The sequence below is a fragment of the Antechinus flavipes genome, chromosome 1 (genome assembly GCF_016432865.1).
Source record: "Antechinus flavipes isolate AdamAnt ecotype Samford, QLD, Australia chromosome 1, AdamAnt_v2, whole genome shotgun sequence".
Classification (NCBI taxonomy): Eukaryota; Metazoa; Chordata; class Mammalia; order Dasyuromorphia; family Dasyuridae; genus Antechinus; species Antechinus flavipes.
The window spans coordinates 225,781,635-225,800,153 of record NC_067398.1 but is presented as its reverse complement, the minus strand read 5'-3'; the positions used below and the strand labels follow the sequence as shown (position 1 = coordinate 225,800,153).

Genomic DNA, 18,519 nt, shown 5'->3' with positions numbered 1-18,519 from the left:
AATGACATTCAGAGATGTTCTATTGTCCCATGTCAGAAATTATATTTACTTTACACTTTAAAAACTAGGGTGTATACTGCCTGCCAGGAAACTGGAGTAGATTCACATTTCAACAAATTGTGCGTAGGTTTTATCATTTGTTTTCTCACCTGATTGGGAAGTTGGCAGTTCAGTCTTTTCCAGGGTACATCATGTTCATCTTTGTTTATCACAAACGCCTCTTTTTTTGTTTGTTTTTTTTCCCTTTCCATATCTCCCCTTTGTTGTGTAAAAAAATTTAGCTCAACTAAGCAGATTTCCCTGTTTTTGGTCTCTTCAACATGACTGAAGTAATCGTAGGAGTACAATTTTTTGGTTAACAGAAAGGAACTGTAAACATCACTAATATCACTCAGATATTTTGGTAGGACTTAAGACTTAAAATGTTTTGTTTATTTCCTCAAGCCCTACACATACAATATTGGTATCTAGTTATGATGACACATGCACTTCTAGAACTTATTTATTTATTTGATTTAAACTGTCTCTTATTACTGAGTCTCCTACATGACTGTTCCATTGCTCCCTTAAACAGTCTAGAGAATAGTGCTTGATAAATGTTTTCCACATGCCCCATCTCCTCCAGTGATATTCAAGAGGCTTGAGGAAATAAACAAAAATAAGGATCTAAGATGAAAAAAATCTTCGCAAATCTTAAATGAGAGAGGTTCTCTGATGTCATATGGAAGTCAATTCAGTTTTTGACTAATAAGTAAAGTAGGTATTGACAGAAACAATAAAGGATGCTGTGTATGATAGACTCTGGGTTGGAAGAAGGGAAACCTATCAAGAAGCAGTCAAATAATATGTACCAAATGAGATGCTGTGAGGAGAGTCATGTTTGCTCCAGATAAGGAACTTGAATGTAGGATTGAAATAAAGGGTATAACTTTCTTTTATCTGTCTGTCTGTCTCTCCTTTTGTTTTGTTACTGTTTTGTTGCTTGAACTTTTTTAAATTATTTTTTTTATTTTTAGAGTATTCCTATGAGTTCTGTCACCCCTAAAGGGTCAGAACTAATGTCTCCTCTGGGGAAAGAGATGTGAAAGGAAGATTCTGATAGTTGTGGAATCCCTTTCCCTATTTATGTATGTATATAAAGAATATGATACATATTGGATACTATATTTGAGAGTCATCATAGCATAGTAGAGAGCTGGCCTGAATGCCAAAAAAGACCTGTGTTCAGGTCCTACCTCTTTTATATATTGTGTCTGTGTGACCTCGGATAAGTGATTTGACTTCTTAGTTTTTTAAGTAAGTTCTCTTAAGAAAGTGCAGAGAAAGGATAGATGGATGGATGCATATAATAAGTATTTCTATGTGCCAGTCACTGTGCGGTTAGCTTTATAAATATTATCTCATTTGATTCAATGAGAAGGTGTCAACTTGCATTGATAGAGAAGTACGCCTAGTGCCAATGTAATCACAGGTCTGTTCCTTAGCTCTTTTAAAGGATATTATAGAAAAGAATAAGATTTAAATAAAGATATTTTCATATCATGATACATTTTTATCCACAATTACTTTATATTTGTATTTGTTTTTTGCTTTTTCATTAGTCATAATATCCTTCCTCTTCTATAATATAAAAGGGAAAAGAATGTCAGCCCAACCAACCAATACAATGATCATACATAGTGTTCGGCAGTGGGTAGAGCACTGTGTGACAGTTCATTTAACTTCTACTTCAGTTTCCTCACCTGTAAAATGTAAATAATATCATCTACCTCTCAGTTTTGTTATAAGGATCAAATACATTATCTGGCACAAAATAATAGAGCTTGTTTCTTTGCTTCTATTCATCTACCAAGGGAAGGGGAAGTATGTATTACTCTTTGTTCTCAAAGGTCAGTGTTGATCTATATAATTAACTTGAGTTTGGGTACTTTGCATTGTTACTTTTATTAATATTATCCTTATTATTATTATGTACATTGTTCTTGTTTCTTTTTTGCATCAGTTAATTTAAGTTTTCCAATGCTTCTAGGAATTCTTAATGTTGCTCATTGGTGGTGTGTTAGCACAATATTCTATTACATCTATAGATTACAGTGTAGTCAGCCATTCTCCAAAAAGCACCTGCTTTGTTTCCAGTATTTTTGCTGACATAAAAAAGAACTATTATTAATATTTTTGGTGTATATTAAGCCTCACTTTTTGTCTTAGAACTTCAGCCAGGTATTTGCTTATTATTCACTGTTAATCTGTAACACCTAGAAATTTAATCATTCTGTTCCTTAAATTATCCAGTTTGGATTCATTGATTTTAGAAAGCTTTGCTCAAGTTGACATGTTAAATACATTTTTTTTCTTTATATACGTGATCTGCAATCTTCCTTCAAACCTAAATGTGTATTCATGATTCAATTTCAGTTATTTTAAATGGTTAAAAATGTAGTGAGTTTACTTAAGACAGACAGGGCAGTGGTATGGGTAGAATTAGGACAAGATTATTTATAATTAGATTAAACCTATACTTGATGGAGCTGAAGAAGTAAACCCCCTTGCTGGTCAGCTTTCCATTTTCCCCAGCTTTAATAGTCTATATCTCTGTGCCTTGTTTATTTTCTCCTAGGAAACACTTAAAATCACTTAAAAATTCATTGTTCTTATGTTTATATCACTTCAGAGATGTGGATATATTTTAAAGAACCCAGTGGTGGGCAGATTAGACAGGACAAATTTAGATTTCTATCCACTACTTGGTGTAGTTATTTGCTTCAAGTTCCCCTTCGTTAGAATTTGAATAATTATGATATATAATAAAAATAGTAGTAATAATAATAACTAGCATTTATGTAATAATTTAAGATTTGCTAAGTGTTTTACTATATTATCTTATTTGATCCTCACAATGTTAGGTGCTCTTATTATTCCCATTTTACCAATGAAGAAACTGAGGCAGACAGATTAAATGACTTGCCCAGAATCACACAACTAGTAGGTGTCTTAGGTGGGATTTCAACTCAGATCTTCCAGCAATGTTCGTTCTCCCCCTCCCCCCTTCCCCTCCCTCTTCCTCCTTCTCCCTCTCCCTTTCCTTCCCCTCTCCCTCTCCCCCTCTTTCCCTCCCCCTCCCCCTCTTCCTTCCCCCCTCCCTTCCTCTCCCTCCTCCCCTTCCCCCTCCTTTCCCCCTCTCCCCCTCTTCCCTCCCTCCCCCTCTCCCTCCCTCTCTCCCTCTCCCCCTCTTCCCCCTCCTTTCCCCTCTTCCCCCTCCTTTCCCCTTCTCCTCTTCCCCCCTCCCTCCCCCTCCCTCCCTCCCTCTCTCCCTCCCCCTCTTCCCCCCTCCTTCTCTCTCCCTCTCTCCCTCCCCCTCTCCCTCCTCCCCTTCCCCCTCCTTTCCCCTCTTCCCCCTCCTTTCCCCTTCTCCTCTTCCCCCTCCTTTCCCCCTCTCCCCCTCTTTCCCTCCCCCTCCCTCCCCCTCCCCCTCTCCCTCCCTCTCTCCCAGTTCATATGAATTCAGAGCTTCTATTCTGGTCCCACCATTTATATCTTCATGCCTTTGCCGAGTTTGTGTTTACTTTTTACATGTTATTCCTCTTCTGTAAACTTCTAATCCTTTCCTTATCATGAAGATAAGGAGATCTAAAACCATCCCTACACTTGATACTTCACAAACTGACCCTTAGTGACACCTTGTGAGAAGGATATTCTATATCTCTTTTGGCCTTTGTACAGAGACTATGGTGTCTGTGCTAGAGTTTAAACAAATTTTCAACATTTACTTGTTGAAATACATTTCAGTAATTGTCCTTTCAATTCCCCTAACTATAGGAAACTATAAAGAATTACCTTTTTCATTTGTTTATTTGGAAATATCTTATTTTTTATATCTGAGATTGGGGGGGGGGGGTGTTTTTGTTTTAAACTTAACCAAAATGCTTGAAATGAAGCCATGACTGTGCCTTCTGAACTCACTGTTAACCTCACACACTATGTGTGAATCTAGAAATCTTTCATTAAGTCTGTATGTTTAGGGGACTCAGAGTAAACTAGATTATAGCTTTTTTGCCTGGGTGGAATGAAGTTAGCACTTTGATTTCAAAAATGAGAAAATCGGGCTTCAAATAGATTAATGATTTGCTCAAATACATATAGTCAGTGGATTGTTTTTCGAATCCAGAATCTCTCCCTCCAAATCCAACATTCATTTTTGAGATTATATTGCCTTGGATTAGAGAAGAGGATTTGTGTAGTAGAATAAAGAGAATTAGACATGCAGGATTATAGGATCATTTATCCCAAAACTGGCAGATTAAATTGAACAACAGATTAAGAGGTTTGGATATTATTTGGTGAGCAATATGACAAGTAGACAAATATCTCAAATATAGAGTTGTGGGTGAAAAAGTGTTCAGTGAGGTAAATGCTAGCCAAGTGGATATTATTGTGGTTTGATTGTATTCATGATTTTTGTGGTCCATTCAATGGACCATTTCAAAATGGGGGGGAGACCAACTGTCAGCCAGGTTCTTCTACTAACTTTGTGTTTAAATTGACTCCTTTACTTTGGATCTTTGATGAATTTGCCTTAATTTGAATTCTCTGCTACAATGAATTAATGATAATTCTAATACAGATGGTTTACTTCTGGGTGGAACTGGGCCTTACTAATTACATTTGACTCTAACTGGAAGAAATCTTAAGAACCAATATATAGTTTTGTAATTTTTTTTCTTCCTGTTTCAGTTGAATAACCTTTTCTAATCTTACTTCTCATTATATAGAGAATAGGTCCTTAACTCTTTTGTATTGAAATGTTAGATTTCCCCTGATTTCTCCTCTGGTAAAGCTATGAACTTTTTCTCAGAATCATGTTTTTAATGTGTAAAGTATATAAAAATTATAAAGAAAACTAATTTTATTGAAAACAGTTTTCAAGATATTTTTATTCTATTTTTAATAATATTTTATTTCCCCTAATTAAAAGCATGCAAAAACAATTTTTAACATTTGTTGTTTTGGGCTTTTTTTAAAGTTTTAAATCCTAATTTCTATCCCAGCCAAGATGGTAAACAATCTGATATAGCTTATACATGTACAGTTATGTAAAACATTTCCATATTAGTCATTCAAAAAAATTTTTTTTATTGTTGAGAGAGAAAAATCAAAATAAAATGGAAAAATTATAGGAGAAATTTAAAAAAAAAACAGAAAAAAGAACTGAACATAGCATGTATTGATTACATTTATTCTGCTTAGTTCTTTTTCTGGATCCAGGTGGCATTTCCTCTCCAAAATCTATTGGGATTGCTTTAGATCACTGAACTTCTAAGAACCAAGCCTTTCATAGTTGATCATCACAAATTCTTGCTGTTATTGTATACAAAGTATTCCTGGTTTTGCTTGTTTCACTCAGCATCAGTTCATGTAAATCTTTCCAGGCCTTTCTATAATCAACTTGTTCATCATTTTTTAAATAGTAATATTCCATTGCTTTCATATACCACAGCTTGTTCAGCCATTCCCCAATTGATGGGCATCCACTCCTTTTCCAAATCTTTACTACCACAAAAAAAGAGCTGCTACAAACATTTTTGCCCGTGTTGGTCCTTTTTCCTCCTTTATAATTTCCTTGGGATACAGACCCATCAAACAGACCCATGAGTTCACGGACCCCAGGTTAAGAACCTCTTGTGTGCAATCTACTTGAAGTTCTTGAAGATTATTTTAGTTTAAGCTCTGACAAATCATATAAAATTAGAAAAAGTTCAACTTCTCTTCCCCTCAGATTTTGTGTGTGTGTGTGTGTGTGTGTGTGTGTATACATATATGCATATGTATATATCCATCATCCATGTATCCACATAACTAAGTTGGGAAAGTCTCATCACTAAGCTGGTCACCAAACAGCATATTTTTTGGCTTTCCTAATATGTGTGCCTTTCTTCTAAGCAACTCGCATTGCTTATGAACTGAAGTGAAGAACACTTATAATCTGCTTCATTGAAAGTTATACCCACATAGCTGAAATCACATTCTAAAAATTTTGAAAAAGACATAATTAAATAGACAGTTTCATGTAGTAGACCCGACAGTCATGAAATCTGGGTCATAATCCCAGATATTTTGCTAATTAATTAGAATTATGACTAGACAAATTAGCTAATCTCTTAGAGCCTCAGTTTCCTCATTTAAAAAATCAAGGAATTGGATTAGATAAACTTTATGGACCTTTTCAGTGCTATAATTTAATTATTAATTGTTCAAACTTCTTTTTCCTGTCCCTTGTGTGTTGTTGAACGAGCCCTTGTGTACTATTGAATGGGACTGAGGACTGAGGGGGACACCGAGAATGTTTCACCAGGTTTCTGTTGTGAAATCTTAACATTTGGATATCTGCCTGGGTGTTTGTTGCTGCCTATACAGATAAAGTTGTAGACAGAATCTGATCCTGACTACTGTGCCAATAGTGGACATGAAACCACTACTACTACCATCCCCCCAAAAAAGCCTATGCTGTGAACTCCTTTGAGCTATTTGTCTTTTGATTCAATATTGTGTAGCTTCATTAGAAAGTAATATTTCTTAGGCTAAGAGATCCAACCATAATATTAATGTTGGAAATTCTATGAACTACTTTAAAAATAAATTTTTTTAAAAGCAACCCATAATTGATATATGGATTGATACTATTAGGTATTTTGCCAGATACTTTGCAAGTTGTGGATACAATGAGAAAACTTAGACAATTCTTGTCATCAAGAAGCTTAAAATGTATCAAGGAAGATTTTATATATTTATACACACATGCACATTATATGTGCATTACATATGCATATATTCATGTATAAGTACATGCTATATATATTCATACATGCATATATACATTCTAAGTGTATATATATAGTATATCCACAAAATAAATACAATGTAATTTGGTGAATCATACTTAATAACTAGTTACATTTCATTAAACTCCATACATAGGTTATTTCATTTATTCTGTGATTGCAACTAAAAAACTCAGGGAAAAAATCTTCAAGTAGGAGATGCCATTTCAACTGAGTTTTTGAAGAAATTGAAGCTTCTAAAAAGTAGAAGTGTGAAGAGACTATGTAACTGGGGACAGAAGCCTCTGTGTAAAGCAACTTGTAGACAAGATGGGTTTCTGTATAAATAGAATAGCAAAAGGTTTACCTAGATTGTAGAGTATGTTAAGGATACATAGGGGCACAGAAGGAATAATTAAAATAAAACTGGAAAGGTAGTTTGGAATCAATTTATAATGGATTTTACATGCCATAATGAATATAATCCTAAAAATAATATGTTGCTGGGGCAACTAGGTGGCACAGTGGATAGAGCATTGAAGTCCAAAGGACCTGAGTTCAAATCTGGTCTCAGACACTTAACACTTTCTAGCTGTGCAACTCTGGACAAGTCACTTAACCCAAATTGCCTCAGCAAAAAAAAAAAAAAAAAAAAGATAATATGTAGCTATTAGAGTTTATTGATTAGGGGAAATAACATGGTCAGACCTCTCTGCTTTTGGAGTATCACTTTATCAGCTGCATGAAGATGCTTTTGGGGACAGGAAGTTTTTGAGTCAGGGAGACCAAATAGGAGGCTATTATAGTAGTGTTTATAATAGTATAAAGAATGGGTTGGATAGGAAAGTTGTTATATAAGTAGAGTCAGTTGTTTGGTAATTGATTGGCTATGCTTAGTGCAGTAGCCTATAACACAAAAGTCAAAGATATCCTGAGGCTAGGGTTAAGAATCTTTTAGCTACTCATTTAACCTCTCTCCTTAATTTCCTCTTCTGCCATTCCTTTTAAGTATTTGATCTCCACTCATAGTTGCTGCTAAGTTATGTTTGTGAAGTGGAAATTATGTATATTACCAAGGAACTTGAATAAATTGACTCATTCTTATGAAGTCTGATGAGAATTCTCAACTGACTTATAAATTACTTAAGTTTTCTTGTTATTTTTGTTTTATACATAGGCAGCCAGGTAACCCAAAGGGGAGAGAACAAGCATGTATTACATATGTCCTAAAGACTTTACCAGTATTGTCTCATTTGATCATTTCAATAACTCTGAGAAGTAAGTGCTATTATTATTCCCATTTTATAGTCAAGTAAACTGAGATAGAGGTTGTGGCCTGCCCAGGGTCACACAATTAATGAAACTGGATTAGATTTTCCTGAAGTGCAAATGAGATTATTTATAAAGTATTTTGCAAACCTCTATGATTTTGGGATGTTAATGTCTATCACTTGATTTAATCACCTCAGGTAGCCATGGAGTTGTATTTATGTCTGTAATACTAAATCATTTAATATCAGATTTATTAAGTTCTCACTCCATTATAAAATACTAAGTCTGTATGTCTTCTTTCAAACAAGAAAAATATTCATATTCTTTTAACCCACTACCTGATAGCTACTTTAAGCTGATAACTACTGCATAATATTGTCAAACCAAGAACTCCCAACTTCTTTATAAAGTAAATAAACATATTGATTGAAGGAAAAAATTTAACTCACTTTGAAAATGTCAGGAGAATTCTAAAATTTAATAGTCTAATAGTGTCATTTAGTTCAATTTAATTTAAGAAATATAGATTAAGCACCTGCTATATGGCAGGCATTATATTATGCACTATGAATAAAAAGGCTAAAATTATTATAGTCCTTATCTTTAAGAATCTCATATACTTGAACTGATTGTTCATCCACTTGGTAATGGTAATTCTTATGTAGATAATTAGATCCAAACTTTTCTGAATGATCATTGACCCAATTTAGGAGGCTCTTCAATGTTTTGGGTGTGATAAATTTAGCATATTTTCATCTCTAAACAGAGTATCTGGAATGCCATTCAATAAATAGAGAATCCTTTTTCTGTTATGGATTCTATGGTAGACATTCTTCTTGATACTCAGCATATCATACTGATATCAGCATAATATCGCAAAATCCAGGAGCGGTCCCTTCCTATGCCTACTACTTTAGTGAAGCCCCTATAGAAAATTGAATGGAAAACCTGAACTGAAACAGTAGGACTGACAGACATAGATGGGTTACAATCTGCATCATCAGAAGGAATGCCCTAATTGCTATTCTCAAAGATCTAGAAAAATAGATATGTTCTGATAATTCAATTCAGTATTTTTTGCACTGTGTGGGTATAGGGGATACAAAGACAAAACAATCCCTGCCTTCAAAGAATTTAAAATCTATTGAGGGGAAATAATATGAACACATAAAAACATAAAAATTCCCAGGATTGGAAATTGGAGGTCACTTGTAGTAGAGGAGCAGGAGTGGGGGTGGGGAGGGAAGAGAAGAGAGGGGGTAGAATGAGGGAGCATGATCAGGTTAGGACATGTGCTAGGAATTCTAGGAGGTATAAACACAAAGCAATTACATTCCACATATAGCATGGAACTTTTGCAAAGGCACAGAGGTAGGAATTTTTTATGCCATGTGTAAAGACCAGCATGCCATTTGATTGTATCAGAGAATGTATAAAGGATATTCATGTGAAGTAAATCTGGAAAGGTCATTTAAAGCAGGATTGTGAAGAGTTTAAATGTCAAACAAAGAAGTTTGCATATTCCCTGAATGCAATTAGAAACCAGTGGAACTTTATGAGTGGGGGAGTGATATGGCTAGACCTCTGTTTTAGCAATATCAAGTTGGGAACTGTGTGGAGGATGGATTGGAGAATGTAGAGGAAGCTAATGAAATAGCCCAAGAAAGAGGTTTTGTGAGGGCCTGAACTAACATGGTAGCCATTTGAGAGGGAAAGAGAGAGAGAAGATTTATTAAATCAACAAGACTTAGTAATCTCTTCTATATGGGAGATGAAAGAAAGGAAAGAGGATGTCTTCTTTGCAAACCTGAATAGAATGGGAAAATAATGTTGACTTCAACAGAAAATTCATCTACAATAAGTGCCTTCACTTTCTCTCCTCTCATTATTAACCCCTTAAAATGCAGCTTCCAACTTTGTCATTCTACCCAAAGTGTTCTCTCCTAAGTTAATAGTGATCTTTTAGTTGCCATATCCAATGGTCTTTTTTTTTTCTCAATCTTCATTCTCTTGGATCTCTGCAGCTTGATATTGTTGATTACTCCCTTCTACAAGATACTTTGTCTAGTGATAAAATCTAGAAGTTTGGGGATCATCTCCTGGTTTTTCCTCTCTTTATTTGACCATTCCCCTGTCTCTATTGTTGACTCTTCCTCCAAATCATGCTCTTTAATTCTGTTTTGGGTCTTCTCTTCTCCTTCTATCCTATTTCATTCACTTGGTGATCTCACACAACACACTACTAAGTCTATCTGCCTTATTATTTTCTCTATCACTCTCCTAAGTCTAAACAATCACAATAAACATACACAGCACAATAAACAAGTCTTGATTTTTTATTATGCACTGATTTCTGAGGTATCAGTGCTCACACTGAAAATTTAATAATTGGCTTTCATGAGCTAGTACACACTGCCTCTAGTGCATCACTAGCTAGATATATAAATCTAGGAGTCATCAGTATAGAGATGAGAACATTAACCCATGACATATGATGAGATCACTGATAGAAAATATGGATAAAAGGAAAGGTCCTAGGAGAGAACTCTGTGGTTCACCTATACAAGGGAGATAGGATATAAATCATGATCCAACAAATGAAACTCTTAAGAAGTAAACAAACAAGAGAAAAGGGAAGAAAGGAATAATTGCCATGCTAAAACCTGAGAGATTTGTAAATAACTTAGGGAAATGGAATTCAAGATGATCCCTGCCCACAAGACAGGTTAGAAATAGATCATTCATTAATATATCTCTAGAAAAGAGGTTCATAATCATTTTGTGTCATGAACCTTTTTGGCAATCTGGTAAAACCTATGGAGACTAGAATAAGGGTAGGTTTTTTCTTTTTTAATTTGTAGAAACATTAAATTTTTGTTAGATGTTAGTAAAATGAAAGATATAATTTCCCCCCCACTGAAGTTCACAGACTCCCTAAAATCTCTCAGAAGATTTACCTATGATATCTCCTTTTCAGGTTAAGAATCCCTGTTCTACAATCACATTAATAATTAGCATGAATTGAGGCAGGTAGGTGGTGAAGTGGATGACATACTGGCCTTGGATTCAAGAAGACCTGAGCTTGATCAAATGCAGCATCAGACATTTGACACTTACTGGCTTTGTGATCCTGGGCAAAGCACTTAACCTTGATTGCCTTCCCCGCCCCCAATAATAATTAGCATGAATCAAATGATCCTTTTGATTATAGTAATTAATATGGAAATTACAATGTTAGAGAATCCCATGTTGAATAACACTAGATTAATTTTTTTTTTATTTTAACTTTTGTTGTTGGTCCCATGGATAGATTTTTACTTTACTTAGAAATAAAATTGTTATGATGTGAACTACAAGGCAAAAATTGGTTTTCATGACTTACTGTTGACCTTTTCTTCACTTTACAGTTTTCTTCTTGTGTCATGTCATTTTATGGAACTCATAGAATCATAGATTTTAGAGATGGAAGGGACTTCAATAGCCACAGAGTTCATCCCTTTTATTTTAGAGATAAGGAAACAGGCCTACAGAGGTATACATCAGGATGACTGAAGATAGCCCTGGATACAGCGGGAGACTTTGACTTTTTTAAACTAAGGTCTTCAACAAATCTCAGTTTGACTGAGGCAACACCCATTCAGTGATTAAGGGGAGGTAATAAATGAGGCAAAGAATGTAACTGAAGTAGCATTTGAATCCATATCTTTCAGATTCCAAGTCCAAGACCTTATCTATTATTCCATGCTATTTCCATCCTCAGTCCTCTGCTTATGATCTAAATCAGAGGTTATTAGTGTATTAAAGTAATTATTATTTGCAGTGATCTAATTTCAGTTTTATCACCAAAAAAATTTTTTAAGAACCTGTCATGCTTATTATATAATGTGCAAGACATTGATTCTCTATTTTTATCCTTAAAACCACCAGGATGAGTGAGGGAAAATGTTCATTGGCTATTTCTCTTGCATATAAAGGAAGATGGGTAAAATGCTATCAGTGGTTAAAAAAACAATAATATTTGTTCATTTTATTATTATAAATTAATATAACAATATAAATAAATATAACTAATATAACAGCCTCTTCAAAATCCAATAGATGTTTAGGTGAGGGTTGGGGTGTGGAGGGAAAAGAAGAGAAAAATAAGGACGTATCAGGTGGGGTGACATATAGGAGGTACCTCTAGGTGCCATGAAACTGCACTAAAAGCCCAAAAAGCCTTTGCCATGTCAGCACTGTGCTCTGGGAATACTATTGATTAAAGTTAACAATTTGGCTAATATAATCACTCCTATAATATAATATAATACAAAATATATAATATATACAAAAATATAATATAATATAAACAAATATAATATATAGTAATATAATATAAAACAAAACTAATAAATCTAAGAAATAGGCAGGATAGCATAGAGTTCCAAAATCTGCTCTTAATTATTGTGAGGGTCAGTTTGCAATGGAGGGAAAAAATGTTAGGGTTTTTGTATGTTCCAGTATCATAAGAATGCTAGTTATATTAGACCACTGCTAAAATACCACAATCCCACATAGTGGAAATGCTTTGTTATCCATAATGCTGACCACAGAAATGAGCAAACTATGACTATGCATGAGATGAACTAAAGACATGAATGTTTTTATTATCTGATAGTACTGTATCATAATAGAATTGGAAAGCAACTCTCAGATTCTAAACAAGGACTTCATATTGCTTTTTGTCAATAATATTCTCAGTTCCATATTACACTGTGTATTATAGATCAGTATGATAAATTCATTCTTAAAACTAGATTAGCGGGGTTGGTGCAATGGATAGAGCATTGCTTCTAGAGTCAGAAGGACATGAGTTCAAATGTGACCTCAAATCTTAGAAGCTTGAGCAAGTCACTTAATCCTGATTACCTTTTTTAAAAAACCAAACAAACTTGTTTAGATGAAGTAAGAATAGAAATTAAGGAATTACTGAAATCTGAAGAGAATCCAAACAATAGATTAATTATACCAAAACTAAGTGATTTTTTAAAAGCTGTTATCTTTTGTAACTGTAAATCTGCAATTCATTCTACATCTCTAGTCTATCACCTTTCTTCTGCATTTGGAATGGTTCCTTGCAATGATTATAGTTTTTAAGTCATTCGAAGATGTTTTCAATTTACATCGTTGTAATTATTATATAAATAATTCTCCTGGTTCTGCTTTCTTCACTCTGTTATCAATTCATACAAATATTCCCAGGCTTTCTAGAATGTTTTCCTTCATTATTTCTTAAGTATACAATACTATTCCATTATATTCCTATAGCATAGTTTGTTTAGCCACTGTCCAATTGATGGATACTTAGATTGTTTCCAGTTCTTTGTTAAAACAAGAGGTGTTGTCATAAACATTTTTGTAGAAAAATGATCATTTTTCTCTTTGTCCTTTTTGAAATATATTCTTAGTAGTCAATCTCCAGAGCAAAGGACATATGGGTAGACTTTTAGGATATAGCTCCAAAGTGCCTGTCTTCCCAGAGATACTTCAAAGATTGTCATTTTCTTGTTGGTCATTTTTGCCAGTGTATATTTGTTAGATAAAACTTCAAAGTTTTAATTTGCATTTCTCTTATAAGTAATTTTGGAGTATTTTCTCAAATTGAACTATTAAAATTCTTCTGTTAATCTAAGGTATTTTATTTTCTACAAATATTCTTTTTTTTTATTGATCTGGAGATCAATTAGAAAGTAATTTTCTAATTATTTTTCTAATAATTTTTTTATTTCTTCTTTAACTATTGTTAAATTTTCCCTTTTTAAAATTTTGACACTTTTCTTTTCCTCTTCTTTTTAAAGTCAGATTAGTTAATGGTATACCTAGCTTATTAGTGTTGTTTTTTTCCTCCCAAGAAAGGTTCCTTTTTGGTTGATCTTTTTATTTATTTTCAATTTTATCTATTCATTTTTTTTAGTTACTTATTTTTATGTGGTTACTTTTCTGTCATTTTTCAGTCAAATCCAATTTTTCTCATGACCCCATTTGGTATTTTCTTGGCAAAGATAATAGAGTAATTTGTCATTTCCTTCTCCAGATTATTTTTACAGATGAGCAAACTGAAGCAAACAAGATTAAATGATGAGCCCAGGGTCATACAGCTAATAAGTGTCTGAAGTCAGATTTGAACTCATGAAGAGAAGTCTTCCTGACTTCAAATCTAGTACTTTATTCCACTGTGTCCCTATTTTCATGATTACTATTCAATTTTTATTTGTTGCTTGGGGGAGGGGGAGGTGGGGAAGGAGTGTTGTTGTATAGCCAATTCATTTATCTGTTCTTTTCTCTTGTGTTGATGAAAATAGTTGGTGATACAAATTTTTCTTTAAGGGCTGCTTTATCTCCATCCTAAAAGTGTTGGCATGTTGCCACATTAGGTTCCAGGTACTTATATGTTATACTATTTGTCCATATATATTATGGATTGTTAATTCATTATCTTTGGTGGCTGTAAGCCTAATGGAGCTTCTTTGCTTGTGTAGTTTAACCATGTCTGTTTTTATTGTTGCCTTGCCTGAGATCATTGCCACTCTTCTTTAAAAAAAAAAAAAATCACTTGAAACACAATATAGTCTTGTCTAGCTGCTCATTTTTAGTGTGTGTATTTTTAATGTTGTAAGTAGATTGCTTATAAACAATATATTGATGGATTCTGCCATAATTTATTCTACAATCTCCCTCCATTTGAAGGGTTAGTTTATCCCATTGACAATTATGAAAATCAAATGTGTTTTTCACCCTTTTCTATTTTGTTATACCTTTTGCTTTCTTTGTTACTTGCCTCTTCTTTATAGAGAATTAGCAAGCAAAGAAGTAAAAAGAGTATAGTTAATATTAGAATATCCAATAGAAGTGGTCATACCAATCATGTCTCTTTTTTTCTTCATCCTAGCCATTGAGAAATTAATAATATAGAAAGTAAAAATACTATTGAACTAATAAATAAACCTAAGAGTTGGTTTTATGAAAAAACCAATAAAATCGATAAACCTTTGGTAAATCTGATTAGAAAAAAGAGAGAGGGAAATCAAATTAGCAGTCTTAAAAATGAAAAAGGAGAACTTTCCAATGATGAAGAGGAAATTAAAGAAATAATAAGGGGTTACTTTGCCCAACTTTATGCCAATAAATTTGATAACCTAAGCGAAATGGATGACTACCTCCAAAAATATAGGCTTCCCAGATTGTCAGAGGAGGAAGTAAATTGCTTTAGATAGTCCCATTTCAGAAAAAGAAATAGAACAAGCTATTAATCAACTCCCTAAAAAAAAAAATCCCTGGGACCAGATGCATTTACATGTGAATTCTACCAAACATTCAAAGAACAATTAGCCCCAATGCTTTATAAACTACTTGAAAAAGTAGGGAATGAAGGAGTCCTACCAAATTCCTTTTATGACACAGACATGGTACTGATACCTAAACCAGGTAGGTTGAAAACAGAAAAAGAAAATTATAGACCAATCTTCCTAATGAATATTGATGCTAAAATCTTAAATAAGATATTAGCATCCTAGCCATTGGTTATTACTCTTTATTTCTACCCTTTAAATCTCTCCTTTTGGTTTACATAAGGGCAGATAAGTTGTGCAGTATATAGAATGTTGGGCCTGGAGTCAGGAAGATCTGAGTTTAAATCTGGCCGCAGATACTAACTAGTATGTGTGACTCTGGACAAGTCATTTAACCCTGTTTGCCTCAGTTTCCCCATCTGTAAAATTAACTAGAGAAGGAAATGGTAAACTACATCAATGTTTTTGCCAAGAAACCTCCAAATGGGATCACAAAGGGTCAGTCATGACTGAAATGACTTAAAAATGACTTACATCTAATACTGAAGTTTGTGTTACTTGGGATTTATTAGCTTCCCACCTCCATCCTCTCTCGTAAATCCTATTGGCTCTTCTTCCTGTCCCCACCTGGTTTTTTTTTTTTTTTCCGTCATTGAATTTAATATGTTTCTACAACAAATTTCTTGTGTATATATGTATGTGGGTGTATCCAGCCATTCTTTTCCTGTTTCAGATAACAGTGACCAGTTCCCACCCAGTCTTCTTTGTATACAGCCAAGTCTAAGGATTAATACAAATGAATGCCCCAAATTGCTTGCATTATTCAAATCCATGATTTATGTTTTTATTGGGACAGAATAAATATAATTATGGTTATATATCATAATTATAACCTTGAATAATATGAATTCAAATACATACAGGCATCTATCTCACAGGATTATTGTGAGGATTAAAGGAAATAATACTTCTAAAAAACCGCTAATGCAATCCCTATCACATAGGAGGCACTGTTCAAATACTTGTTCTACTCCCTTCCCATCTTATCTCTTATATTTAGGTTTCCTATGTCTGTTCTTTTTCTTTATTCCCCAGGAATGCTTCCTATGTCTGTTCTTTTTCTTTATTCCCCAGGAATGCTTAAAAGTCTTCTGTTCTACTAAAGGTCTGGTTTTTTTTTCCCCCTCTATAGGGAAATGCATATTATGGAGCATAAATCATTCTTGGTTGTATGCCCCTTCTTTTAAAAATATATTACCTATCTGAATATCATATTCCAAAATATCCCATCATTTGTAATAGTTTTAACAAAGTTCTGATTGTGATTTCTAGGTAGTTTTTGGTATTCTTTTTCCTGTTTTTTTGTTTTGTTTTATTTTTTTCTTTGTTTTACTGCTTGAATTATTTTTTCTTTCACCTAAATGCTATGGATATTAGCTGTGATATTCTTGAGTGTTTTAGATTTCTTTTTCAAAGTGACTGTTGAAATTTTGTATTTTCACCTTGCAATTCCAGGTGATATTTGTAGTTCTCTTTTTAATGCTTTCTTAAACTATTATATCTAACTTTTTTTTCTTATTATGTTTTCTGAGATGTACAATGATTTTATAATTACTTTCTCTTTTCCTATTTTCCAAGACATTTGCTTTTGGTGGTATATATTTTACATATTCTAAATTTTCAGTCTTTTTACTTTGTTCTGATATTTCCTATCATCTTATGGAATTATTTAATTCTGTATTCTCCATCCTACTTTTTAAAGAAGTCTAATATTTGGGTAATGTTTTCTTCTTGTCCTAAGCTATTTTTTCTCCTAAATGTTTTTTTCTTTAAATAATGCTAATTTCATTTCTAGTTTCAATTTTTATCTTTTTCTTAATTTCTTTCAGGGATCTTGGAATCCTTGTAGCCTAGTTGTTCTTTTCTCTGAGAGTCTCCTTGTATTTATTGTAAAGTTAATCTCTTCAAGGTCTACCTTTTAGGTCTTTCTTCACACTATGACTTCTTCAATTTATTCAGGATTTTCATCTATATATTTAGTTTTTGCCTTAAGATTTTATCCCAGGGCCAAGCTTTGTTCACTCTTAATGATCTAGCTGAGATAGACATTGTTTTCCCACTCTGTTATCTGGATGCCTCTGTCCACTGCTATTTTGGATGGAATGGTTTGAGCTAGGCTACACTTTTTGCCATAATTCCTGATTTTTATTTCTGCCTTTGTGTGGTAACCCAATCCTACCCTTAGTCACAGCTATCTCTGTTCCCTTTTCCCTCTATAGTCTATAGCTGGAAATTATTTCCACCATAATGATTCTGAAAGATCCCACTAGAATCAAGACAAGACAAGAGATTGTACTTGTCTTCACCCTTTTGGAAGTTCCCCCAGTATGCAAACAACTAGACATAATGCTAATCCTTTTTCCTATCATGGTCGCATTGTTTTAAGGGTTCTTTGGGTAATCCCATCACATACAAAAAAACACAGAATTGTCTGTTTTCTTTTTTGACTGGCATAGGAGCACTGGCTTTCCATTTTTCAAAGTGTCCAGGGAACCTTCTCATTGTACATTAGCTCTATCCCAGATGATTACTCTTACAGACCAGGGCCTAAATCTTAGTACATTCAGGTGCAGTTGATCAGAATTCATATGGGCTCTTATCTCCCTGGTGTGCTTCCTGTACTGAATGACCAGAAACTTCTGGCAGATGTCTGGCAATTCTGGTCTAGAGAGAGGTTCTTATTGGTGTTTCTCATGTTCTCTTCAGGTATTTCTCCATATGTTACTTATTTAGCTCTTTGTTTGGGGTATTTGTAGAAGACCTGGTCTCATCTAGTACCTTTCATGTTTCCATCTTACCTGGAAGGTTCAACTCTTACACTGTTAATAAAAGAGGGATACACACACACACACACACACACACACACACACACATATATATACACATATATGCAAGGAAGTTATGAAAATTTTTCCATGCCATCTTCAAGAAGAAGGAAGTGGATTGACAGATATTCTCAGATCATATAATAAAGAGACTGAAAATTTGTAGAATAATCTTGAAATAAACTCTCCTCACTTCGTAGAATGATAGAAAAGTCTGAC

General features: G+C 33.8%; 1 protein-coding gene across 2 annotated transcripts in view; it reads left to right on the top strand.

Annotated features, from left to right (window-relative positions):
• DAPK1 (death associated protein kinase 1) overlaps positions 1–18,519 on the top strand; it is a 224,008-nt gene that overhangs the window by 111,003 nt on the left and 94,486 nt on the right. The gene's annotated exons all lie outside the window — the stretch shown is intronic.